Source organism: Silene latifolia, chromosome 3 (genome assembly GCF_048544455.1).
Source record: "Silene latifolia isolate original U9 population chromosome 3, ASM4854445v1, whole genome shotgun sequence".
NCBI lineage: Eukaryota > Viridiplantae > Streptophyta > Magnoliopsida > Caryophyllales > Caryophyllaceae > Silene > Silene latifolia.
The window spans coordinates 57,235,555-57,262,876 of record NC_133528.1 but is presented as its reverse complement, the minus strand read 5'-3'; the positions used below and the strand labels follow the sequence as shown (position 1 = coordinate 57,262,876).

Genomic DNA, 27,322 nt, shown 5'->3' with positions numbered 1-27,322 from the left:
TCATATGCATAGTCTACGAGTTTGCGTTAAAATATTTGCTGGACTTGAGACTTGACTTAGATTTTTGGCAAACTACATCATTATCTGAGGTTTAGAGCTTATAACTGGTGTCATCTATAACCAGTTTATCTAGGATTGTGAATAGTACTCCTTATGAGACATGTTACATCAATATGCATAAATATGAACTTAATCTGCTTAATACCTGTATGCATTCGGGTTCGTGGTTAGTTGACACATGTGGAAGAGGTCATCCCTTTATTCATTTCTCCCATAAGCTTCACACTGCCAGAAATAGCCTTTTTATCCCGTTAACCACATCCTACATTTAGCCTGCCCTTGTCAAGCTAGTAGTTTATGTTCTTGGGATTGTTACTTTGTTTTTGGTGGCTAATGCTCATTTTGAGATAATGTTGGGAAGATGAAAAAAAAGAAGAAGAAAAAAAAAGAAGGGAAAAATAAATTCGATCTATGGTCGGTCGACTGGATTCATTGGTCGATCGACTGAAGCCCGAGAAGAGGAAGAAATCAAATCGCATAATTCAAAGTCTTTATTAAATGGCGATTTTTGCTCCCATGTTTCATTTGTATCTTATGGGGAGTTGATTAATTGTGGACATGGTGAGATTTGTGCTTGCTATTGGCACCGTTCTATCATTTAATCTTGAGCAAGAAGTTGGATGTTGTTATTAATTTGGTTCCCTTAGTTACTAGCTTGACTTTTAACTCTGTTTTTATCCAAATTTATTTTAGCCTCTTCTTACCCATACCTCACATATCCATATTTACCTCGGCATGTGTCATGGTTATTTGTTTGGTTGGAATGCATATGTATGGTTGTAGAGATTATTTTCATATTAGATTGCAGGCATGTTCTTATAGGTCATAGTTAGGTGAGAGTCATTACATTTGCTTCTTTTTATCTTTACATATATTCACCTTGTGTTTATTGTGTGATATTAGCGACCCGTGAGAGTCCAAAATGATAAGTCTCTACAGTTGACGGTTCAGCAGTTTTTAACGACTACATAACTCGTTTGCATGATTCATATTGCTAGTTGATTGTTAGTTATTGCATTAAACTGGTTTAGGTTTTATACTTGCATTTCGCTCTGAGATTGAACTCATTCCATTAGGTTTTAGGATCGAGTCTAGTTCTTGCTTGGGGACAAGCAAGGGTTTGGTTTGGGGAAGTTTGATGCGTGTCTTAATTATGATGTTTCACACCCCATTTTACACGCATTTCAGAGCTCATTTGTGTAGTTTAGGCTACCATTTTGCCCCATTTCGCCTACTTTCGTATTTTTATGTAATATTGCAGATTTATGCGGAAATGAGTAGAAATTGAGCTAAATCCGTCCCCGAGTACCTTGCATTGCATTTGACATGAAGTATTTACTCAAGAAACGAACTTGGTGCGCATTTCGAGGCCTGAAAGACAACTTTATGAAGAATTAGAAGCGGACTACCAGCTACAGTGGTCGATCGACTGATGCCTATGGTCGATTGACCGGAGCACGACAAACAGAAGCTACTGTACAGCGTAGGTTGGTCGATCGACTGGTCCTTGTGGTCGATCGACCAAACCGTTAATTCTGACGTGAATTAATAGAACGAGATTTCCGAAGCCCATTGTAATTAGGTTTAGGAATAAGAGTTGCGTAATATTTCTATATAACGTAGCTTTAGGTTCCAGTTTTTATCATCCAGTTTTATCATCAAGTTCTTAAGATACAATTCGATAGTCATTAGTTTAATTTATTCTTTCATTAATAAATTTTCTTTTTGCATTCGGTTTTGATCTTTCCTCTGCAATTCCTCTATACGGTATTCTTCTGTTCTAATATTCAGTTTATTTGCTTTCATTCGTAGTATAGAATTGTTAGGTTAGAATTCTCAAAGACGATTATCGTTTTATGTTAATTGTTCATTTAATTAATTTACGTATGAATTCGTTAGCTTTATTTGATAATCTTATTGCTGTTTTTATCATGAGTATGAGTAGCTAAATACCCTGTGCTAGGATGTAGGGAATCTGTAGAAGTAGGCGGCATTAGAATTCGTAGGTTTGAGTCGCGCTACGGTCGATCGACCGCCTACCCTGGTCGATCGACCGGCACCCGTGAGATACTTTCGTTTTAATTAATTTAATTGCTATGTTTGACGAATCGAGTGCACGCGACTAGTTGAATGTTTAGGAATTGACCGACCCAATAAGATCGAAAGATAGGGGAGGAAAATAGACTGCCTAATTAAGACGACTAAATTAATAAGATCGAGAGATAAGTTAATTTAGACTTTTATATCACTTTTCAGGACGAAAGTTAGCATTAGTGATATTAGGGACCTGTAGCGAGATCGAAAGATGCTACCTGTTAAGAATGGACCGAGAGGACTTCTTAGTTTCCCATCTCACGTGTTTGTTTTAGACCTACCCAGTATACTGCCGCCGAAACTATAGTGAACCGACCATCTTAGCACCCTTTTAATATTTGATTTCATCTATTAGCTTAGTTTACTTTTATTTTATTGCTTTTAGTTATAGACCAACTTAAATCAAATCCCCCTCACAATTGTTACCTTAGATTAAAATTAGACAACTAATAATTGCATCGCCTCTCTGTGGTTCGACCCTGACTGCCGCTATCTATAGTAGTAGTTTGGAAATATAAATTTATCTTTGGTACTCTACGACGGTATCACCATTGATCTTGAAATCGAAAGAACTTTGACCAACAATAGAAGACTTGCTAGGAATACTTTAAGAGGTATTGGTGAGATTGTGGACATTCAACCAAATAATATTGAGTTCATCAACCCTTTCGCAATAGAAGGAGAGGATAACCCAATACAAAACCCACCGCAAAATCAACCGACAATGCCTAAATTTTCATCACATTCCGTACAACCGAGGAGAACCTACCAAATGGTACTCCTACACCACAACATTTAACCGGTAATTTCATTGCCAAATCCGCATTTATACAATTAGTTGAGAGAAGTCAATTTGGGGGGATGCCTAGTGAAGACTCTCATTATCACATGGAGACTTTTTGTGACTATTGTGATGCGATTTCTCAAACCGGAGTTACTCAAAACCAAATCCGATGGGTCTTATTTCCTTTTTCTTTGATTGGTTCCGCGAAACAATGGTTGAAGAGACTAGATAAGGCTACTCTTGGTATTGATTCTTGGAAGAAATTGGCACTTGCTTTCTACAAGAAATTCTACCCTCCGGAAAAGACTAACATGTTGAGAGCCCAAATCACCGGGTTTAAACAAAGGGATGAGGAATCTTTGTATGAAGCATGGGAGAGATTCAAGGACACTTGCCGATCTTGTCCACACCATGGACTTAGCGAGTGGTTCCTTGTACAACAATTTTGGAATGGTCTATATGATGACTCCCGAAACATTCTCAATATGGGATCAAATGGTATGTTCATCGAAGTTGATGACAATCAAACATGGAACAAAATTGAAGAAATGGCGGTCCGTAACTCACAATATAGTAGACCTCGGAAGGCTACTAGAGGAGGAAAGCATGAAGTGGATTACATTACTCAATTGGGTGCTCAAATTAGTGCTCATATTGACACCATCAATTTGAAGTTTGAGAAGGCCATGGCTAAACTTGAAGAGACCTCCAAATCACCCAAACAACATGTTAATGTTATGGTGGCATCATCATCAATTCCAAGTGGAGTATGTGAGAATTGTGGAATTTTGGGACACGACCAAAATGAATGTAGGGGAACAAGTGAACAAGTGAATCCTTTCCAAGCATACAAAAGTGGCACCCCTTATTCAAACTGTTACAATGAGAATACCAAATTCCACCTCAATCTTTCATACAAAAGTCAAAATGTTCAAAACCCTCAAGCATACATCCCACCTCCAATGAGAAACCAAGCTCAAAGACCCTATTACAATCAAAACCAAGGTTATGAAAACCAACCTCCATACAATCAATCCAATGACCAAGGCTTTGATGTTCAAAAAGCGGTCCTCCAAATGCAAAAGAACCAACAAGAATTTTTCACTCAAATGCAAAAGGATAGCCAAGCAAAAGACATCAACATCAACAACATACTAGCTCACACAAAGATGTTGGAAACCCAAATGTCTCAATTAGCATCTTCTAGTTCTCAAAGACAAAAGGGGCAATTACCACCTCAAGGTAATCCCCCAAGACATGAGTCGGTGAGTGCCATCCATTTGAGGAGTGGTACAAGGTATGAAGGGTCGAAGAGGCCCATTAATTAAGATGTTGTGAATGCCAGTGACAAGGAAAGAGTTGTGGAGTACTCTAAGGAAGAAGAACCCACCATTAAAGAAGTTTCAAAGAAGAACGAAGAGAAGGCTAAAGAGAAAGAGCCTATTGTGATTAAACTTCCATTCCCAAGTCGTCAAGCTAAGCCTAAGTTTGATGAACAACTTGGAAAGTTCATGGAGATTGTGAAGAACTTGGAAGTCTCAATTCCATTCACGGAATTGATCAATCATGTTCCGGCCTATGCAAAATACATGAAAGATATTCTTACAAAGAAGAAATACATCCGGAAGCTAGAGACTATTGCGTTCACTAAGGTGAGTAGTGCCATCCTATAAGGAAGTTCACCTCCAAAACTCAAAGATCCGGGAAGTTTCTCTATTCCATGCACCATTGGTGACACTACAATCAACAAAGCTCTATGTGACCTTGGAGCAAGTGTAAGTGTCATGCCATACTCGGTGTGCAAGAGGCTAGGAATGGGAGAACTCAAGTGCACTAATATCACACTTCAAATGGTGGATCGATCAACGAAGACACCTTTAGGGGTATGGGAGGATGTGCCGGTAAGAATTGGCAAGTTCTTCATCCCGGTGGACTTTGTTATTGTTGGCATGGAGGAAGACTCCAACATTCCTATCATTTTAGGAAGACCTTTCTTACATACCGCGGGAGCGGTGATTGATGTGAAACATGGAGAGCTCACACTTGAAGTGGGAGATGAAACAATCACTTTTAACCTTGACAAGACAATGAGAGCTCCCCGCTTACATGAGCCATGTTTCATGGTTCATCATTATAGCCGAGAAAGTGATAGGAAGAAGTTGGCATCTCAATGCAAAGAACAAGCTATGGGTAAAGAATCACCACCCATATGGAAGAAGAAAGCGGACAAATCCCAAGATGCTCCATCAAAAGAGCAAGAAAGTTTCAACAAAGATGAGAGCTTGAATAGCTCACCACCACTCATGACAAGGAACGAAGAAGGCCTCATTGGCCATGACAAGAAGGAAGAAGATTTGTTCTCATCAACTAATGAAATTGTTGGGGAACAAGTAGATGAAGTATGCGGTCTATGGGATGATGAGTTTGAAGGGTTAGTCAACCCTTATATTGGTAATGCTATGACCCAAGACCAAGGCTTTGGTGATCATTTTCACCACAATGAAGAACAACATATGCAAAGGTCTATTGAAGATATTTATCACAACAATGAACAAGCCTTCAATTACGTCTTCAAGGTGTTGAGCAACATCAACAACACCTTGGCTATGCCCCCTTGACATCTCATACATGAATGAGAGTTTGGTGGAGTCCTCCCAAAACCACCATTTGTAAATATTCTAACCCATTAACTTGCACTTTACTTATTGTATTGCATTTTTGTCAATTTTGGATTTATATTTTTATGCTTTGATCAAGATTATCATTTTGAGAGAAAGTGAGGGAGGGACTTATGTGTTTCTTGATGTGTAGCGTTTTAATATAGTGTGGGGATACCAATTGCCTAGGCTATCCAAGCCTTCGTAGTGCCCCCACAATGAAGATCAAATGAATGAAGAGAAAATGACTTGGGTTATGAAAATACCCACGGGTGGAACTGAACCCGTGAGGTACAGGAGCAATCCGAGCGTCTCAAGAAGAAGCCGCTCGTCTTGGATGAAAATCCGAGCGTCCCGACTGAAAGACGCTCGTCCTGGTAGAGCTGGAAAGGAAATTTTTGCACTGGGTATGAATCCGAGCGTCTCCTCAAGAATCCGCTCGTCTCAACCCAGAGACGCTTGTCTCGGTGAAGATCCGCTCGTCCTGGTTGTATCAAGATCTGGTATTTCTCCCTGACCTGGAATCCGAGCGTCCTCAAAAGAATCCGCTCGTCTCCTTACAGCAATACGCTCGTCTCCTGCTGAAGACGCTCATCTCGGCACGGGTTACATTTTATAAATCTGACTGACCAAAAATCCGAGCGTCCCGTGTTGCAGATGCTCGTCTCCCCCTGTTGCAACTCAAAAACACGGGATTAAAACCCCCTTTTCCCATTTTATTTCATTCATTAAAAACACAAAAACACCATCAAAACCTTCAAAACCCTCAATCCCTCCATCCATAAAAATCAATTTCTCAACCAAATTCACCCAAATTAATTCCAAACTTCCTAAAAACTCAAACAAATCACTCCTCTATCAACAAGAAGCCATCTAAACATCAAAATCCTCAAAGTTTGAATCGATTTTCTAGGATACAAGGCAAAATTCGAAAATCCTAAATCGATTTGGGTTTTATTCAAACTTGAGGATAACACAAGAATTCAAGCAAATCTTTGGGTGTTGATACATACAAGGAGAAGATGGCTAGGACTAAAGGTGGAAACAAGGCACCTACAAAATCAAATCTTTCAAAGAGGCAACAAGCTCTTCAAGCTTCAAAAGCTTTGGTGGTTCAACATGCAAGAATGGAAATTCAAGAAACTCCTATGGTGGAAACTACTACTTCTATTCCGGTTATTGAGCAACTACAAGAATATCCGGAGGTAATTTTCACATCCGATGCTCATAGGAAAAATTTTGTGTCTCTTGCTAAGAAATCAATTTTACCCACCAAGTTTATTTGCCAAGATTCCTTGACCAAATTGGGTGTCCTTGAAAGGACCAAGAATTTCTTTGAGTCTGTGGGGTTTCTTACATTGTTTTGGGTTGAAGTATAGAGGCGCCAGTTCGCTCTCTACAAGGTTTATGTTCTGAAAGCCCCCAAGCTCGTATACTGGATTTGTGACTACTTGGTTGCTTGACATTTTCTCTATTACTGCCTTGATAGGTGACGAAGTGATCGTCACTACTTTGCCATCTAGAGGAATCTTAATCTTCTGGTGCAAAGTGGATGTTACCGCTTTGGAAGCGTGAATCCAAGGTCTTCCTAGAAGTATATTGAATGATGCTTCGATATCCACTATTTGAAAATTACTCTTTCGCTCAATTGGCCATGTGGCTATAATGAGGTTGATTAGTCCTGCTACTTTACGTCGTGTTCCATCGTATGCTCGAACACCTTGGTTGGTAGGAGTCCAATATGATTCTTTCATACCCAATTTGTATGCTGTCTTTAGTGGTATCACGTTGACTACAGAGCCATCATCCACCAAAGTCATTGGTACGTTCTTCTTTAAGCATATGACTGTAATGTATAGAGCTAGGTTATGACTGGTGCCGAAGGGAGGTAAATCTTCATCTAAAAAAGTAACTGGGTTACTTAGTTTAACTGAATATTGGAAGACCAAGTTGACTACGTCATCAGGCGTAGAGTTGTGTGCCACGTTCAGTTTAGCCAATGCTTGCAGTAAAGCTTGGCGATAAGGAAATGAACTCGCAACTAGTTGCCAGACTGAAAGAACAACCTTTGTCTTCTGCAGTTGTTTTAGAAAGTGGTCAGTAGATGTATCTTCGCCATCATTTGGTGTGTTGACATTGGTGTTAGTAACTGGACCATTAGCCATGGAACCGTTCTGAGAGACATTTTGATATGGACGCCCTGAGCGAGTAAGTGTTGGAATATGTGTCCTCCGACAATAATGCGATCACAACTGTTGATCATGATGATCACATGTTTAAATCTCATTTTAATAATACATGTGGGATGTAATATTTTACAGTCAACTGGTCCACACATATCGGTAATGATTGGCTGACTAGAGTTTGACATTACTGTCGTGCGACGGTGGTGATCAGTTGATCCCCTTAGGTCATACCTAAAGGGTGACACTCTTAATTGATTATTTAATTGATCGTATGTCGATACGTGTTAATTAAATTGCTTAAAATTGACGGACGATTTTGTGAGTATTATTGACGTGTCTTATTGTAATTCGATTAAATAAGATACGGTCTAAGTAATAAAACTGTTTTATTACTTAGATAAAATTATTGTTTACGAAACAATTGAAACTGAATGAATAATTTATTATAAATACAAGACGTTGTGATTTATAATTTGATAAACCGTTTTGGTACAAGTAATTACGAATTACTAGTCGATTTTATAAATGACATATTTTATAAGTATGTTGAGTTTTAATATGTTAAAAATAAATTACATTATGACATGTCATGTAACATGTAACATGTGGCAAATTGACAAATGACAAAATAAAATGGACTACCCATTTTATTTTGTGAGTGCCGAAATAGAGGGAGTATTAGGTTCAAATTGTGTTAATTATTTTTAAGTGGAAAATATGATGATTGGAACCTAATATAGCCATGCATACCTATGACTCCTTGGGTAGAATAACAAGCTCATGCATTGGCTCTACTCTCCGTATGCCAACCGGTTTTTGGAGGGGTAAAAAGGCAAATTGTTTTTCCTCTTAATCATTCACTACTTCACATTATAATTTCTAGTGTAAGAAATTATAAAATTCTCTCTACATCTTATGAAAAATTAGAGAAATAAAAATCTCCAATTTCTTCCTCTCTTGGCCGAAATTACAAGAGAACAAATAAATATTTTGGGTCAATTTTAGTAAGATTAATATTGTTCTAGTTCTAATAATATTAGTCTTTTAAGAGGTTATATTGGGTATAAACTTTTGGGAGGAATTCTATTTTGGATCCTTGTTCATCCATTATAAGGAAGCTCAAGAACAAGTGAGAACGAGATCTCATTTGTGCCCATATATCCGAAATCTCATTGTAAGAAAGACGATTTCTTCTCTACTTTTGTTCAAGTTTGCATGCATAAGATCTAGTTTTAATTTTATGACTAAATTAATATGTCACATATATGAATATATAAATTAATAAGATTAATGAATTCTAACAAGCGGTATCATGAGCCTTAGGTTGTTTGCATGCAAATCGGTTTATAGTTTTTTCCGAGTTATATGATTAACATACAAAACTAATTAAATTGGTTTTATGAAGATAAACCTTAAAGTAAATTTGCATGTTAAAAGTTTCTGGTCCTAAGTGATTTTTAGGACATTTTGGTTTATTTATGGATTTTATTGTTCATTTTGTATAATATTGGCATTAAAATGTGATTTTTATGATAAAAATGTCATTTTTGGACGAAAAATAGCTAAACTTCGATTTTTTCAGTAGTTTTTGGATATGTTTTCACATATATTATCTACTGATGTCCTGTAAATTGTCATGATAAAATGAGTTATTTTGCTCGAAATATGGATTTTTCAAGTTAAAATCGTATTTAAATGGGTAAATAGGTTAATATGAGTTATATTTTGAATCTGGTCATAGAAATTTAGTATGTTGTCACATGAAATTTTACAAGATGTGTGTAAAATATTTGGCTATAATGAAGTCTTTATGCATGATTTATGAATTTTTGATGAAAAATCACGTAAATAGTGACTTTAATTAGTAAAAATGCTAAAACATATTTCATGACTAAGGAAAAACGTCACATGTTGCATTTTATCATATATTTCAGATCTAAAAGTTAAAAGTTGATGAATATAATTTTTCTCATTTTTTAGGGTCATAATTGTTAAAACCGATAAACCGCAACATTGTTTTTCTCGATAAATTTTCGAAATTTTTAACCCAAGTTTTGAACATTATGAGTGTCATGGTATTTTTCCAGAATGTTCATGAGTTTAAATTTCAAATTTTGAAATTATTTGAAATTTTTATGATTTAATTTGAAGTTTATAGCATAATTTTGTGGTTTTTGAGTCCGTTTTTGAACAATATTAAGAAATCAAGTTTAATTATTGTCAAATGTTAGTGGAGACTGATTTTGAGTCCTAAGATGTTTAGGGTAATTAACTTGTACATAAATATGAATTTATGTAATTATTGTGATTTTAAAAGGTTAAATCACGCAAATCCGTAAAAACCGATTAATATACGATATTGGCTCTTTAAAGGCGATTTAACATAAAATCGAGCATATTCATACATATTATAATGCTGAATTTTATTTATGATTGTCATATTTTAATTTTATGTAATTTTTGAATTATGTAATTTTTACTTAGTATGGCATTAGTTTTAATTGGTATTACCCGAAATGTTTGGGAATATCGATTCGGTTGTAATTATTGTGATCTCGTATCACCGTTTTGTAATTTAATAGATTTATTTTTATTTTAATTACAAATGTATAATAGGAAATTATGTAATTCTTTTTGTAATTTATTTATTCCGGAGTACCTTGAAGACGGTGCCATTCGAGAAGGCGATCCATCAAAGAAAGTGTTGCCTTGAAGTGCGTGCCAAGACCGAAGTTCAAGGGACCAAAGGAGTTGGTTTCCGAATTTGTAATAGTTTATTAGATTTACTATTTTAGAAAGGCCATAGTAGGATTTTATTTATGCTTTGCATTTTATTTATATGTTGCATGCATCGCTAAATCGTCATAACTAAACATGCATTTTAAATCGAGTTTATCGACCGTGTCAATTACAATTATCTTAGTTCACCGCTTTAGTTCACATAAAATGTGATAAATAATAAATTGACATGACCTCTCGCTAAAATAAACAATTGAGACTTAGCCTTACCAAAAAGTAGAAACAATGAAAACCTATTTCATGAGGGAGTGCGCTTGGCCCTACCGGGGTACAAACCTTGTTACGTAGGGGAAGTGGGTGATAAATGTCTATCCATCGAATTCATGTTGATAAGGGATGAATCGGCCCTACCGTGCCCAAGTTGATGTGGATTTGGATCATGGACACATTTATTCGAAATTTGGGTTGAACTCAACAAAAGTATTCTCGACCATTGCCGGATGTGTTTTGGGCTAAAGATAAATATTAATGTAATTTTATCGACCAAGAGTTCTAAAAGTAGAATCGATTAAAGAGTTAATCCACCGAGTTATATTGATAAGGGATGAATCGGCCTTACCGTGCCCAAGTTAATATGAATTTGGATCTTGGAATCATTTATCATAGTTGGGTAGAGGTCACTATGTAAATGCTTACTTGTTATTATATTTACAAGTATTATTATAACGATAAATGTTTTGTTTTCATTATTCCGTTATCATATTGTTCTATTTCTTTACCTCAAATTATATACGATATCATTTCGATTTTAGTTCAAATCTCCATTAAAACATCGTAACTAAAGACAAAATTTGAATTTTTCTTCTAAAAACCTCGTATTATCCATTGTAAGGATCTCTTGTGAAGAGTATAGATAAAAGTTATTCGTGATCAAAAGGGTTTTTGATTCTTGACTAATATATCTACTTACAATGAATTGTTTCTCATATGCTTAATTGAGTTCAGTACTTTAAAACGTTACATTATTTTGGTAACTAGATTTGTTTGAAATCAAAATTGACCAAAATACCGCAACCACTTCAATGAAAGTTTTAAGACTAAACAAATGAATTGAAGAGTAGTCTTCATGAAATTCAATTTTGCTTCTCTAAGCAAAGACTCATTGAAATGAGTGGGAGCATTCTCTTAAACCGTTAAGAAAAGGACGAAGTTCAAAGAAGTAAAATTAGAATGGAATTGATACAAGGTAATGTTAAAAGTAAAGTTATTGAGAATAACGATACTAAACCTATCAATCCCGACCGATAAAGTTTCCATTGTCTTAATTGTTGGACGCTAGAAAGGAAACTACCCCAAATTATTGAAGAATCAACAAGTCAGTTGTGGGACATCTAATGGGACCTTCTTCTTTAAATGTTTATTTGATTGACATAAATTTTGCTAGTACTACTTCGTCAATATTAGAAACCGGTGGTGGTTTTCATCATTGTATTTGATACATAAGATGATTAGAATATGACGACTAGCAACAATGATGTTGAGAGATAGAGTCATTGTGTACTCAATCTAGTTTTTGGGTTTAGAGTTGTACTTAATTGTGACTATTAAGTGCATAAACTCTAAATAAGAATATAAACTTGTTAAGATACAAAAGAGGTTTCACATTTGTGACCCTATACACCATGATTTGATGTATGGCTAACCCATTATCAAGGTGATTATATTCTAAACCAAACTAGAATGATATATCATGAAGATGATGCAAGACTCAAATTGGTAACCCAAGATTAAACCTTAGATTCTGGAATGATGAACGCAAAGAGTTATCGAGTACTCTTGAAACCATTAGATCTTATGGTATATGCGTATTTTGTATTCAAAGCAAGATGTCTCGTGCCTTTTGGTTGAAAAGGAGATCGAGGTTGTAAATCATTGATCCAAAATAGGTTGATCATTTTCTTTTACCAACGATTTAAGTTGACGCTAATGTGTTCACTTAATAAGGTAAATAGAGAAATCTTTGAAGAAGTTCAAAGAGTTCCAGGAATCACGATTTAGTCGTGATGGGACTATCAAAGTGAAGTCTTTGATATAAGCCAAAGGAAATGTGATATAGTATCACAAGTTAATCTCTCTTAGCACGCATTATGGGATAATGTATGGTTGGATAAGAAATCAAACGCTATTTGATATGGTTTGTACTTTAATCAAGTTACTTTGAGTTACTTGATCCTTTTGGGGATTTTATCATATTGTCTAAATAATTTTTCCACTAAATCTAAAACGATTCATATGAGATATGAAATGGTAGGGTACCATGTTTGTAAGTTTACACAAGAAACAAATGCTTATTTTTTTTTTCCTTACTATAATCACGAGTACAACGGGTTTGTGGCTCGTGAAGCTGTCTTTCTAGAATACAAGTTTATTTCTAGAAGACAGAGTGGGAGAAATTATTCAAGAGCCACAAAGAATGTTAGAGCCACGAAGAATGTTATGTCGCAAGAAACTGGTCTTTCTTGGCTACATGAGACGTTTTATGTAAGACGTTGTTTCTTCAAAACCTAGGAAGTTAAAGTCATCACTTGTTGAAGATGATGAATTAGTGTTACTTTTAGAAAGTAAAGAGCTTGCAACTTACAAAGAAATTGTTTGATTCAAGTTGATTACTTTTGGAAAGTAATGAACATATGACTTACATGAGAGTGTTTAAGTCACAACTCAATACAAGGCTTAGAGCCATGAAAATCCGAAATAAATTCTAAGTGAATTGTTAGATATCAAAGCTTGATTGGTGGCAAAGGGTTTTTGCACTAGTTGAAATGCTTAAGTCTATTTGGATCTTCTTAGGGATTGTGTTTCATTATGAGATATATATAGCGAGTGAATCTAAAACCCACTTCTTCAATTAGAAGGAATGTATTCAATACATGTCTTGAGTTTTGTAGATTCTTGCAATCCTAAGATAATGTTAAACTTAAGAGAGGGTCATAAGTAGGACATCAATGAGTTGGAATCAACATTTTGATCATGTGATAAAACTTTTCTCAATAGGTTGAGAAGTTATGTTTATACATGAAGTTTAGTGGGAGTTACGGAAATTTTAATTAGTCTTATATGTGGATGACATATTGATCATTGGGAATGATTTGACACTTATGGAGTATTATAATACATCTTTAATATCCGGATTTATGGAGATAAATCTACATGATATTAGCGTCAAATAAGAAGTCTTATGTTGATAAGATTCATGATTAGTTCAATCGAGTTGAACATATTTGATTGATTCCATTTGCTTCCGCTGCCGGATCAATTAAATGAGTAATGATGTACAACACTTTATATACTTTGAGTATGATGAATTGTTTCAAAATCGAATTTAAGTAATAGTTACCAAGTAGCCATATAGATTATTCTCAAGTGCTTGAGGAAGCATTAAAGATGGAAAGTTAAGTGTTTTTGATGCAATTAATTGATTTGTGTAAGGGTGTTACACGAATGACAATTGAGATTGCGAAAGGTTTCAGAAAAAACCATATTCAAAACACGTAAAGATGGTTAAGGAACCATTGTGGCTATGTTATTTAAGAAATAGATTTGCTAGAATCATTCTAGGCAATAAAGAACAATGAGAGATATTTACAACGGAAATTGAGTACACTTGCAATCATGCGATGTGCAAGAGGATGGATCCCACACACTGTGAAAACAGTGGGAGCTATTCTAAGGCTAGAGAGCTTATGTCTAGATTGGATCTAGACACGTACTCAAAAAGTTTTGTAATGCAAATGTATACATTACAAAGGAAAACGAGTATGTAGTAAGGTTGAGTAAGGTACAAGAAGTTGATAAAACCTACTAACCAAAGCCTTCTCATGGGCTTAACATGATGAGTCATGTCATATGTCATTTCAATTGCATTGAGATGAACAACTACATATAAGATGAAAATGGATTACAAAAATATGAAGTAGTAATCAGGTATTGACTATTCATATGTGATAATCACATATGTCGTTCGAGTTTTTAAATCTAAAACTCCTTTTATACTTTGTTACATCCAAACGGGTTGTAGAAACAATATTGAACCCCGTTAAAGTGAACCCGGATTAACATGGTATTCGCCCATAGTCACTTATATGAGGTGACGTCTCGAAGTGACTAGAGTGTGATGCGATTGATGGCAAGTTCAAGTGCCATAGAGTCATGTGAGATGACTAGTCGATCACATAGGCAGACTGTTAGGAACACTTTGTCGGGCCTTATGACCGCTTATAGAGTTCTGGCAAATTTATATAGCCTGGTCGTGGCGAGAGCTACTATAGTATTCTAATGAGTCGATTCTTTTGACTAAATAATGTTCGCCTAAGGTGGCACAATTTCAGATTAACTTTTATTTATGTTACTACGACCTTCGTAAATGGGGTCAAATGGGCATATTTTGGGTTATGATGGTTGTGGCTAGTCGAAGGGAATAAGTGCGATAGGAATTTTCCACCCCTTGTCAGGGTTATAACAATATCTCAGGGCCACTCGAGGAGTAATGAACTGGAAATGCGTGGCCACGCTCGGAAGGCATCTATAGTAGATAATTTCGGTCAATCAGTTATTCTCCAGATCGAGGAAACCACTCTAGATATGATCACTTGCAAGTACGACCTGAAAGACACCTTGCATTGAGTGGGATATAGTAATAGGACAAGAGAATTGGTGACGCACACTTGTCGAGGACAAGTGGGAGATTGTTGGAATATGTGTCCTTCGACAATAATGCGATCACAACTGTTGATCATGATGATCACATGTTTAAATCTCATTTTAAGAATACATGTGGGATGTAATATTTTACAGTCAACTGGTCCACACATATCGGTAATGATTGGCTGACTAGAGTTTGACATTACTGTCGTGCGACGGTGGTGATCAGTTGATCCCCTTAGGTCATACCTAAAGGGTGACACTCTTAATTGATTATTTAATTGATCGTATATCGATACGGGTTAATTAAATTGCTTAAAATTGACGGACGATTTTGTGAGTATTATTGACGTGTCTTATTGTAATTCGATTAAATAAGATACGGTCTAAGTAATAAAACTGTTTTATTACTTAGATAATATTATTGTTTACGAAACAATTGAAACTGAATGAATAATTTATTATAAATACAAGACGTTGTGATTTATAATTTGATAAACCGTTTTGGTACAAGTAATTACGAATTACTAGTCGATTTTGTAAATGACATATTTTATAAGTATGTTGATTTTTAATATGTTAAAAATACATTACATTGTGACATGTCATGTAACATGTAACATGTGACAAATTGACAAATGACAAAATAAAATGGACTACCCATTTTATTTTGTTAGTGCCGAAATGGAGGGAGTATTAGGTTCAAATTGTGTTAATTATTTTTAAGTGGAAAACATGATGATTGCAACCTAATATAGCCATGCATACCTATGATTCCTTGGGTAGAATAACTAGCTCATGCATTAGCTCTACTCTCCCTATGCCAACCGGTTTTTGGAGGGGTAAAAAGGCAAATGGTTTTTCCTCTTAATCATTCACTACTTCACATTATAATTTCTAGTGTAAGAAATTATAAAATTCTCTCTACATCTTATGAAAAATTAGAGAAATAAAAATCTCTAATTTCTTCCTCTCTTGGCCGAAATTACAAGAGAACAAACAAATATTTTGGGTCAATTTTAGTAAAATTAATATTGTTCTAGTTCTAATAATATTAGTCTTTTAAGAGGTTACCTTGGGTATAAACTTTTGGGAGGGATTCTATTTTGGATCCTTGTTCATCCATTATAAGGAAGCTCAAGAACAAGTGAGAAGGAGATCTCATTTGTGCCCATATATCCGAAATACCATTGTAAGAAAGGCGATTTCTTCTCTACTTTTGTTCAAGTTTGCATGCATAAGATCTAGTTTTAATTTTATGACTAAATTAATATGTCACATATATGAATATGTAAATTAATGAGATTAATGAATTCTAACAGTAAGATGGTCTATATCTTGATCTTCGCTAGCCTTGACTATATCCTCACTAGCTTTGACTAGATAGTGTTCTGTGAGATATTCATCTTCATCGTCATCGGCCCATATTCCGTTGACGATACTAAGCTCTCTCAACCTGATGATCTCGGCTTCTAGACTGATTATTTGGTCGACTAGGTTGTCAACTATCGGGATTACTTCTTGCATCATAGACTCTTGAGATAGACTTGGGGTTAGTGACACGTTTTCCCTTGGTATGGTATCGGGGTTGCGTAGAGATGCCACTACAGCTTCCAACTCTGAAACTTGCCTACTCACACTTTTTAACCATGCGATGAAATCGGTAATGGTAGGAGAAATGGTGGAATAGCTCCCTTCCTCTTCTAGTGCATGAATCTCATCTTCGGCTGGTGAAATGAGGTGTGAACAATCCAAGGTGGATTCTTCATCAGTGATCATCAGAACTCCAAGAGGATTCTGAGTATTGTTAGGCTTACCTCCGGGAGGTATGGGTAAACGACCATCTTCGATCATATCCTCAAGGACATATTTCAGTTTAAAACATTTCTCTGTATCGTGTCCCTTGCCTCTATGATATTCGCAGTATGCATTCTCATCCCAGAATTTAGACCTCTTTTCTGGGTCAGGTGTAGGTCCTATGGGTTGGAGCTTACCCTATTTCATCAATCTTTTTAGAGCGTTAGAGTATGAATTCCCAATGTTTGTGAACTTCCTTTGTGGGCTATTCTTCTTCGATGATTCGACAAGGTTAACCTCATCAGTCTTGCTAGTAGAGCCATAAGAACGACTCGTCGAACATTGATATTGTTAGGTTCATATACCTCTTATTAGACTCCTCTAATAGTGAACTAATTAACTTCTTACTTATATGTTCTTAAGATCTAGTGCATGCATAACAAAATAAGAGATTTATAAGAAAACAATGTCCCTTACATTGTAGGTTGGTTCGAAATTATGGGCACAAGTAAGGTCACCTTCCTTCACTTGTTCTTGAGCTTAATATGTTGGATGATCCTCCAAAATCACAAAGTAGAGACTCTCCTTTGATTGCACCCAAGACTTATCCCTTAAACTAGTATACTAATTAACTAGATTAATACACTAGTATCCTTAAAATTAATTCTAATGATATACTTATTACTACACTAGTAATCTTATATTGTGTTTAGAATTATGATTAACAATTATGAGGATTCTAAGACATTTTAGAGAGTTGTGAGAATAGTAGAGATTTTGCATGCATGAAATGAATGATGGTGGTGTAGTGTATTATAAGAGAACAAAACACTCTTAAAAGAGTGTAGAGGAACCAGTGGAGGCAAGAGGAAGGAGCCAAAATTGGCATCTTGCTTTTCACTTTCTCTTCACAATACAATAGGTGTGTAAGGTAGTCTTTATTAGCCATGATGATGTCTAATTTTACTAATAAAATAACATCATCCTAACACCCTATACTACCAATATTTCGGTCCATTTATCATAAAATGGACTACCATTTTATTTTGTCAATTGTCACACAATATGTCACATGTAGTATGTTATATGTTACTAATTAATTTAATGCATATTTATCACATAAATATCACTATATAAATGAATTAAATTACATATAACAAATTGACTAGTGATACTTGATCATATAAATAAAATGGGTCATACAATTATAATTCACAACATCTTGTAATTATAATTAACCATTCATTCTTATCTCTATTGTTTCTCAAACAATAAGCAATTTTAGTAATAAAGTATTTCAATTACTAAAATGAATCTTATTTAATCCTATTACAATAAGATATCAATATCCTCTCTCACAAATGAATTGTTCAATTTTAAGGAATTGATCACCTTGTGTCGTCATACAATTAATCAATTTATCTATAAAGGGAATTGTCCTTTAGGTGTGACCTTAAGGGATCAATTGATCACCACCGTCATATGACGGTAATGTCAAACTCTAGTTAGCCAATCATTACCGATTAATGACGATCAGTTGACTATATAATGAATCATCCCTTACGTATTCTTAATATGAGATTTAGACATGTGATCGCACTATTGTTAAGGACACATACTCCAACAATCTCCCACTTGTCCGAGACAAGTGTGCGTCACCAATTCTCTTATCCTATTACAATCTCCCACTCAATTCAAGGTGTCTCGCAGGTCGTACTTGCACTTGATCATATCTTGAGTGGTTTCCTCGATCTGGACTGCAACTGTCTGACCGGAATTATCTACCATAGATACCTTCCGAGCGTGGCCACGCATTTCCAGTTCACTACTCCTCGAGTGGCCTTGAGATTTCAAACAACCCTGACAAGGGGTGGATAATTCCTATCGCACTATTCCCTTTGTTCAGCCACAATTCATCTTAACCCAAAATATACCCATTTGACCTCATTTACGACAGTCGTAGAGCATAAATCAAAGCTAATCAGAAATTTGTGCCGACTTGAGCGAATAGTCTCTAGTCAAAAGAATTGACTCACAAGAATACTATAGTAGCTCTTGCCATGACCAGGCTTTATGAATTACCAGAACTCTATAAGCGGTCACTGCCCGACAGAGTGTCCCATACAGTCTGCCTATGTGATCGACTAGTCATCCCATATGACTCTATGGCACTTGAACTTGTCATCAATCGCATCACACTCTAGTCACTTCGAGACGTCACCTCATATAAGTAATTAGGGGCGAATACCATATTAATCCAGTTCACTTTAATGGGGGGTTCAATTTGTCTCTACAACCCTTTTGGATACAACAAAGTAATTAATAAACGAGTTTGTACAAATAAACTCAAACGACAAATGCGATTATCATATATGAACAAAAAACAAAGGTTTTTCTTTTCATATCTTATAGTCTAACACAAATTTGGCATACGCCTTAGACCCATGGATACAACATGATGGTCATGCTTTGCCTACGATAAAGGTTTGGTCAAAGGATCAGTTATGTTGTCATCCGTTCTAACCTTACAAATCGCTACTTCCTTTCTTTCAATGAAATCCCTAATTACATGAAATTTTCTAAGTACGTGTCTAGACTTGTTGCTAGACTTGGGCTCTTTAGCTTGAAAGATTGCCCCACTATTGTCACAGAAGATCGTTATAGGATCTTTGGCGGTGGGAACTACCCTTAGCCCCTCCAAGAATTGCCTAATCCACATGGCTTCCTTGGCGGCTTCTGATGCTGCAACGTACTCAGCCTTCGTAGTAGAATCCGTAATCACAGCTTCCTTGAAGCTTCTCCAGCTTACGGCACCACCATTGAGCATGTATATAAATCCAGCCTGGGATTTCATATCATCTCTATCTGTTTAAAAACTCGAGTCTGTGTAACCCTTAACACATAGCTCGGAGTCACCTCCAAACACTAAGATAGAATCCTTAGTCCTTCGCAAGTACTTAAGGATATTCTTAACTGCTATCCAATGACTCTCACCTGGATTCTCTTAATATCTACTAGTCATGCTTAAAGCATATGAGACATCTGGACGAGTGCATATCATGGCATACATGATTAATCCAACAGCGGAAGCATAAGGACTCAACTTCATGCGTTCAACATCTTCGGGTTCGGAGGGAGATTGAGACTTGCTCAAAATGATTCCACTACCCATAGGAATTAAGCCTCTCTTAGACTTATCCATGCTGAAGCGTCGAAGAATCTTGTCAATATAAGATTCTTGACTCAATGCCAATATCCTTTTGGGTCTATCTCTATAGATCCGGATACCTAGTATGCGTTGTGCTTCTCCTAAATCCTTCATTTGGAAATAATTTCCCAAATACTCATTGACGGAGGATAACATTAGAATGTCATTTCCAATAAGTAGTATGTCATCCACATACAATATTAGGAACACAACATTGCTCCCACTGAACTTCTTGTATAAACATGGTTCCTCAACACTTCGAGTAAAACCATTTTCTCTTATAACATGATTGAAACGATGATTCCAGCTTCTAGATGCTTGCTTAAGACCATAAATGGATCTCTTATGCTTGCACACTTTGTTAGGATTTATAGGATCTACAAAACCTTCAGGTTGCATCATGTACACCTCCTCTTCTAAATGCCCATTTAGAAAAGCGGTCTTTACATCCATTTGCCATATTTCATAGTCATGAAATGCGGCAATCGCAAACAATATCCGAATAGATCTTAGCATGGTCTGGACAATGGGCCCACGGGGGCTCTTGGGAAGAACAAGCGTTTGCATTTGTGGAGTCGCCACCAATTTATTGTGGAAAATTGGAAACCGTTCGAATACCTCGTGCCATGTCAAGACACAAAGTAGTGACATGAACACCAAGAACTCGTTACCCTTAGCATTCTATGTCTAGAATGACTCTCGTGGATGCCAATGAACACGGATGTTCACAGAGATCTGGAGTAAGGGGTGAGGGTATGTATTAGGAAGCTCTTTTGATCGAACACCTAATCCCGCCCGCCTCGATAGCGGCCTCTACTAATGATTAGGGAAATTATCTATACTCGATATATTGTCGATTATATGCATGCAATGCAACATCCAAGTTTTAATCCTAACATGTGAATTGACTAAGTCGGTGAACACGTAATTTAACATACAATAAATGTCAAAGTAGGGATTTAGATTCAATTACATGTGAAGGCATACAAATGGTACAATAAAAGAAATACAATAAATACAATAAATAGAATTACAATAATTACATCGGATTCATTGATTTATGTCGAAAATACTTTTAAAACGGATAATTTGAGAGAGAATAAACAAACGAATTAACGAAATGGAATTAGGCGATAATACGAATAATAGTTAATTACATACGTAAACCAATTAAACTAGGTCAAGGCAGAACGGAAGTTCAGAAACAGAAATCAACCAGGAACAGGCGCAGCAGGACTGCGCCCTCTGGAAGAGGCGCAGCAATTGCTGCGTCTGTTCCAAGGCTGAGTTCTGGCTGTGAAGCCGGAACTACAAATCGTTAATATTCGTGGGTGAATTTAATGATTGATTATGATATCCGACTCGGATGAAAGTGATTTAATACATTAATTACATGTTAATGAGTCATAAAAACGATAAAACATGGATGAAACGAATGTAAACGAATTAATTACATGAATGGGTTAAATATGACGAATTAATGAAGAACTAATGACGGATATGATAATAAACAGGTGAGAATATATCAAAGATCGAATTCCAGACGAAAACCCGCAAATATTAATTATAAGGGATTTAAGTCGGGAATTTAATGATAAATTAAGTACTAATGAATTATTTACATGATATATGAGGTTATGTTCAAATTATTATATTAAAGGATCGAAGAACGAATAAAAACAAAATAAAAACAAACGAATTAACAAAAGACGAAGGAAGAAGAAAGGAAGCAGGAACTGCGGCAACCTCACGAAGAGGCGCAGAAGGTGCTGCGTCCCTTCGAAGAGGCGCAACAGTTGCTGCGTCCTTTCTCGACGTCTGTCTCCTGATAATCCGTAAAAAGGGTTTTAAACATCGTTTTATAAATCGGTTTTAAGAATACTTTCGACATAAATCTTACAATTGTGATTACAATAAGTAAATAACAATAAATAAAGAAGGATTTACACCCTCAGACTTACATGTTTGACGAAACGAGATGAACTAAGTTTATGTTTTAGTGATGCTCGAGTCGAATGTAACGAAAGTGCCCTCGTAAGAGGAAAACGATTAAGATTAATTAAGGTTGATTATTGTGGAGTTGGTCAAATTGGTCGGTCATGCAAAACGAGGCTGGTACTCAGAAAGATCCGAGCTTACGTGGTCGAAAGTTCAAGCACGCAGGCGCCAAAAAGTAAGAGCGTGGTCTAGAATGCAAAGGGAGAAGAGAAGGGCGGACACTCCCGTGAGAAATATGAGGAGCGAAGGCTCCTATTTATACTAATCACATGAAGGAATTAGGGTTTTCGGAGAAACTTTGGAAGTGAATCTCGGAAAGATATGAAAAGATACGAAAAATACGCAGAAAAGGACTTGGGAAGAGGCGCAGCAGAATCGCGTCTCTTGGAAGAGAGGCGCGAAGACCGCTTGCGTCTGTTCCCAAGTGGTTTCCTCCTGCGGAAGAAAGATTTCCGTGTTTAATTTATGGAATAACGGAATAATCTTGTTTTCCTTAATATTTTGTATGAATATTACGGGAAATTCTTTACCAAAGATTAAAAGATTGTGAAATATGGAGTAAAAATATCCGGAACATTCCAGAACATTCTGACTTGGGATTTTAGCGCTTATCAGAAAATGAAGACGGTTTTAGGCCCGGACTCCAAATGTACTCTAATTACTATCAAAACGACCGTATCGGCGCGTAGATGACAATTAAGAGGTAGACACCAGTGTTTGAGCAATCACTTGACGATAAACTTACGAACTGTCACAAATCGTTCCGCGTACCAAACATGCGGCCCAATCATCACCGGGTGGGTTGAGGGAGGTGCGGAAATGAGGTATCTACAGAGCCCCCACTTTGACTAAGGCTTGGACAAGGCGAAAGTCAAAGTATGGCCATCAGGTCAATCGAAGATTACAACCTGACGACTATGGCGACGCGAGGCGGCTCAAGGGGTCTGAACCAAGGACCTGTCATCGGGAATATTTTAGAGTCTGTCAACTATCGGGGAGGGTCGTTTAAAGTCCATTAGACTACGTAAGGAAGCTCGCCAGCCATAAGAAGAGACTATACCTGAAACTTCTTCCTCGAGACGCTTCCGGAGGTGCGTAGGAGCTAAGGTTAAGCGTAGGAGCTAAGGGTAAGCATAGGAGCTAAGGGTAAGACCTAAAAGATAAGTAAGGATTGTGCTAGGGTGTGGGACCCTAAAGGAAAGCATCGACGGGAAGGAGGCCAAATATAATTTCGACCTAAGGGGTAACTAAGGCTCGAGTGTAAGAACTCTGCCGGTTTGGGAACTTCTGAAGAACGACACCTTTATCGCACTCCGTGGGGAAACAATAAATATCATGAGTAGCAGGACACAGGCGGGAACTGCTGGGAGAAATCTGCTTGGGTCGTCTTCAAACAAACTTCAGAAGAACTTGAGAAGGACGATGTTGATCTCCACGTCCCGAGAGGGATGATTGTATGTCGTGAACTCTCATTGGGGGAACCTTATCGGGAACTCATCTCCATGTCTCGAGAGGGATTGTCTATCCGCTTACTCTCGCTGGGGGAATATAATGAAGGCATGTCGAAACACCTGTCAGAGAATACTTGCTCGTTGTGACAAGCAAGGTCTTGGAAACAATAAATAATGTACGGTAATCTGCAGTTGGCTTAGAAATGCGGGTCTGAGCGAAGAGTAATCGTCAAACGGTACAGAAAAGAGATAAAATGGCATCGGGGAAGAGGCGCACCAAAGATGGGCCCACAAATAACGAACTCATAACGAATTTTTGAAAATTCGTATGAAGAGAAGCTGAGGAAGAGGCGCAGCAAGAGCTGCGTCTCTTGGAAGAGGCGCAGCACCTGCTGCGTCTTTTCCTGAGCGTCGCAATTCTGCGTGAAAACGCGATGAAACAGGGGGTTTTATTTCATTTGTTTCGAAACATAATTTCTCAATTTCTCTCTCAAATCTCAACTATTTCTGCAAAAATTTGATCCAAAGCTTGCATTTGCCATGACTAACCGAGGTATGTATATCATTCTTGCATTAATCTTCTATAATGGACGAATTGGATCGACAAAATTTAGGGTTTTCAACCCTAAAATGTCGAAAATTTGGGGCTTTTCCCCCAAATGATCTTGCCTTGTAAAATTGACCTTGCAAATGGCTAATTGGTAGAATAAGGATCATAACCATGTACTTGTTTTGAATTTTCGTTGAATTATGGGCATTTGAGTGAAATTGTGACGGTTTCACAGCTAAACCGTAAACTGCTTCGAAAATAGCCTTAGGATTGCTCATTTGCGATGAAACTTGATATTTGGAATCCTTGGATGATGGGTAAACTTCCTACCATTTCGGAATTTTGGTTTGTGACGGCTTGTTCAGGACACTTTTCTAGGGCATAATCGCCGTTATAACGAAATGTTGTCGAAATTTCGACTCGAACCCATGACTAGGCTTCAACTTAGGCTTGACTTAACCCAATTTACCACAAGAGTGATCGAGTTTGTGGGAATACGGCCAACGATGGCGAGAAAAGAGCGACTTCGAAGCTTCTAAAACTCGAAAATCCCCTAATCAAGGTTCGTCGTCACTTGACGCGGCCTAAAATTACTTTAACGTTGCAGGTGACGAGGCTTCTACTCATGGGAGAGCTCCCATGGACATAGACACAGCCGTTGACGCTTCTCATGCTCTCGAGGAGGCTTTCACTGCTGTTGGGGCAGCTGCTGAGGTTGCTGAGGACGAGGTCCTCGAGGAGGAGGAGGAGGAGGACGCCCCGAGGCGGGCCAACATTGGGCGAGGTGGTCGTCAGCTGAGGGGAGCACCCGCGTGGGCTGAGACCTGGGACAGCAGGCACTTGCTTTGGGCTGCGGAGGGTCACCTGTCCTATAGGACGGTGAAGAGCTTGGTAATCTTGGATTCATTACTCATCATTCATCTTTTTTCATTTCATTTGCTCATATCTTTTTCAATTTCATTCAAACTAAAGATAGCTTTTGTTTCAAATCACAATAGGAGGCCGGGAACATCAGATCGTTCTCGGGCTACACGACGGCGATGGAGTGCTACGAGAGGCTGTCGGCGGAGGAGCGAGCCATGATCGAGCGGGGAGCATTTGGCGCCCTGGTGCAGGCCTGGAGGGATATCGCGAAGAGGAAGCTACGGGCTAACCTTAGCCTGGTCCACGCTTTCTTGGACCGATTTTGGGACACGACTTCCACTTTTCACATGCCTTTTGGTGAGGTGGGAGTCACGTTGGAGGACTACGGCATGATCTCTAGTCTGCCATGTGGGACCGAGGCGGTGGAGTGGCCGGAGACTGCCATGAGGGTGGACTCAGCCGAGGCTAGGAGGTTGATCGGCTGGAACTTGGCGCCGAAGGCTGCTGCAGTGCCTGGTTTGGTGCCTAGTTCTTACGTCCGAGACTACTTTGCGGGGAAGACCCCGACACGGGTGGTGATTGACGGGAGGGAGACGGCTCCTCCTCCTTGTACAGCTGAGCAGAGGGCCCGCTTGTGGCTTTGGTGGTTTCTGTCTTCGATCTACCTCGGAGACAAGGGAGAGAGGCTGTCGACGAAGCTTCTTCCCTTCCTTTCTGACCTGAGCTCCCTAGGACGTTGGGAGTGGGTCACTGTTGGTTTTGCGGTCCTCATCCGCTTCATGAGGGCCATGGTTCGTCCGGAGTTGATGGATAAGGGGACTTCTCCTGGTGATGTCGGCCCTGGACTACTGTTGGAGGTATGAACCTTCATCACTTCTTTTCCTTATCGAATTACGAAAGATCGTTATTGACTATCTTGCTTCACAGGCATGGGTGTACTCCTACTTTCCGAGCCTCTCGCTCAAGAGGACGGAGTCGCTGGAAAAGGCCTATCCCGTTGTGAGGGATTGGGTGATGTGTCGCACGAGGAGCAAGCGTTCCTCTCACGGTGTCTACCGGCGGGACGTGAACACTCTTCAGCTGGACAGCGTGAGCATCTCACTTATATTCGTTTTGCTTCTTTATTACTTTTCAACCGATCATAAGAATGATTTCTTGCTTGTCTTTTCCCAGTGGGTGCCCAGGCCTTGGGCAGAGTACGCTGGCGCTCCTCCTTTTGTGGCTGACGTCCTTCGACCTAGGAGCTCGAGCCGGTTACTGCTGAGGACGTCGATGGGTCCTGTGTGGTATTTGGGCGAGCGCTTGGCTCGTCAGTGCTCTCGGGATGTCTTGACGGTTCCCATCGATCCTCCTAGGACGATGTTTAGGGAGCCTTCTGAGGCTGAGAGGGAGGCTGACTTGTCTGGCGTTGGTGGTGACGCCCTCCTTCTTCCGGATGAGGACTACTCGGCGTTCCTTTACGGGAGGTTGGCGTATTGGCCGGTTGTGGTGAGCATTTACTCTCCTTATGACCATTTCGAAAGTATGATGAATGATCATCGATTTAATGGCAATCCTTTGTCTTCGCAGGAGGTTGAGGCGGCGGGCATCGAGCCCCCAGAGTACCCCGAAACTCTCGAGTACACTGACGCGACCGGGAGGACGACGATCTCCAAGCTGCGTGACTTTGACGTGGCTGTGACGGATGCTGGCTTGGACGATTGGCAGCATCTGATTCGAAGGGTGAGCCTCTAATTTGTATGATTTTTGTGTAAGAACACGTTTAATTGAACTTATCCAATTATTGAGAACTTCTTGTTTGAAAATGCAGGTTGCGCCGTCTCGGTTTGTGGCGTTATGGAGGGTAGCCAACCGGCTGCGAGCTACTGCCGTCGAGGCACTTGTCGGCGGTCGAGGTCGTCAGGTATGAACCTTTCGTCTACTTCCTTTTTTGAATTTTCTAATTTTCTTATGATTGCTTGAAATGATTGACATGAGCAAATTTGTTGTTTGCAGAGGGAGCGCGAGCTGGAGCGAGAGTTGGCTCAGTCTCGAGAGGAGACAGCTCATTTGCTGAGGGAGCTCGAGGTCCGTGACGCCGAGGTTGCTGCTCTTAAAACTCTCAAAATATTCCTTCATCATGAATACTTTAGAGATTCGTCTAAAAGAGTGGACCAATGAGTTCTCTAGTGTGGAGAAGTATGACATGGGTGCCTATAATCTTGGATCATTGTTGAGTTTGAAGCTTATCAAG

The 27,322-nt window shown here is 38.2% G+C and overlaps 1 non-coding gene across 1 annotated transcript; it reads right to left on the bottom strand.

The window, feature by feature from the left end:
- Positions 1–3,249: 3,249 nt before the first annotated feature.
- LOC141650041 (small nucleolar RNA R71) lies at positions 3,250–3,356 on the bottom strand. Its single transcript, XR_012546104.1, has one exon. It is a non-coding gene; the product is annotated as a small nucleolar RNA R71 (small nucleolar RNA).
- Positions 3,357–27,322: the final 23,966 nt, after the last annotated feature.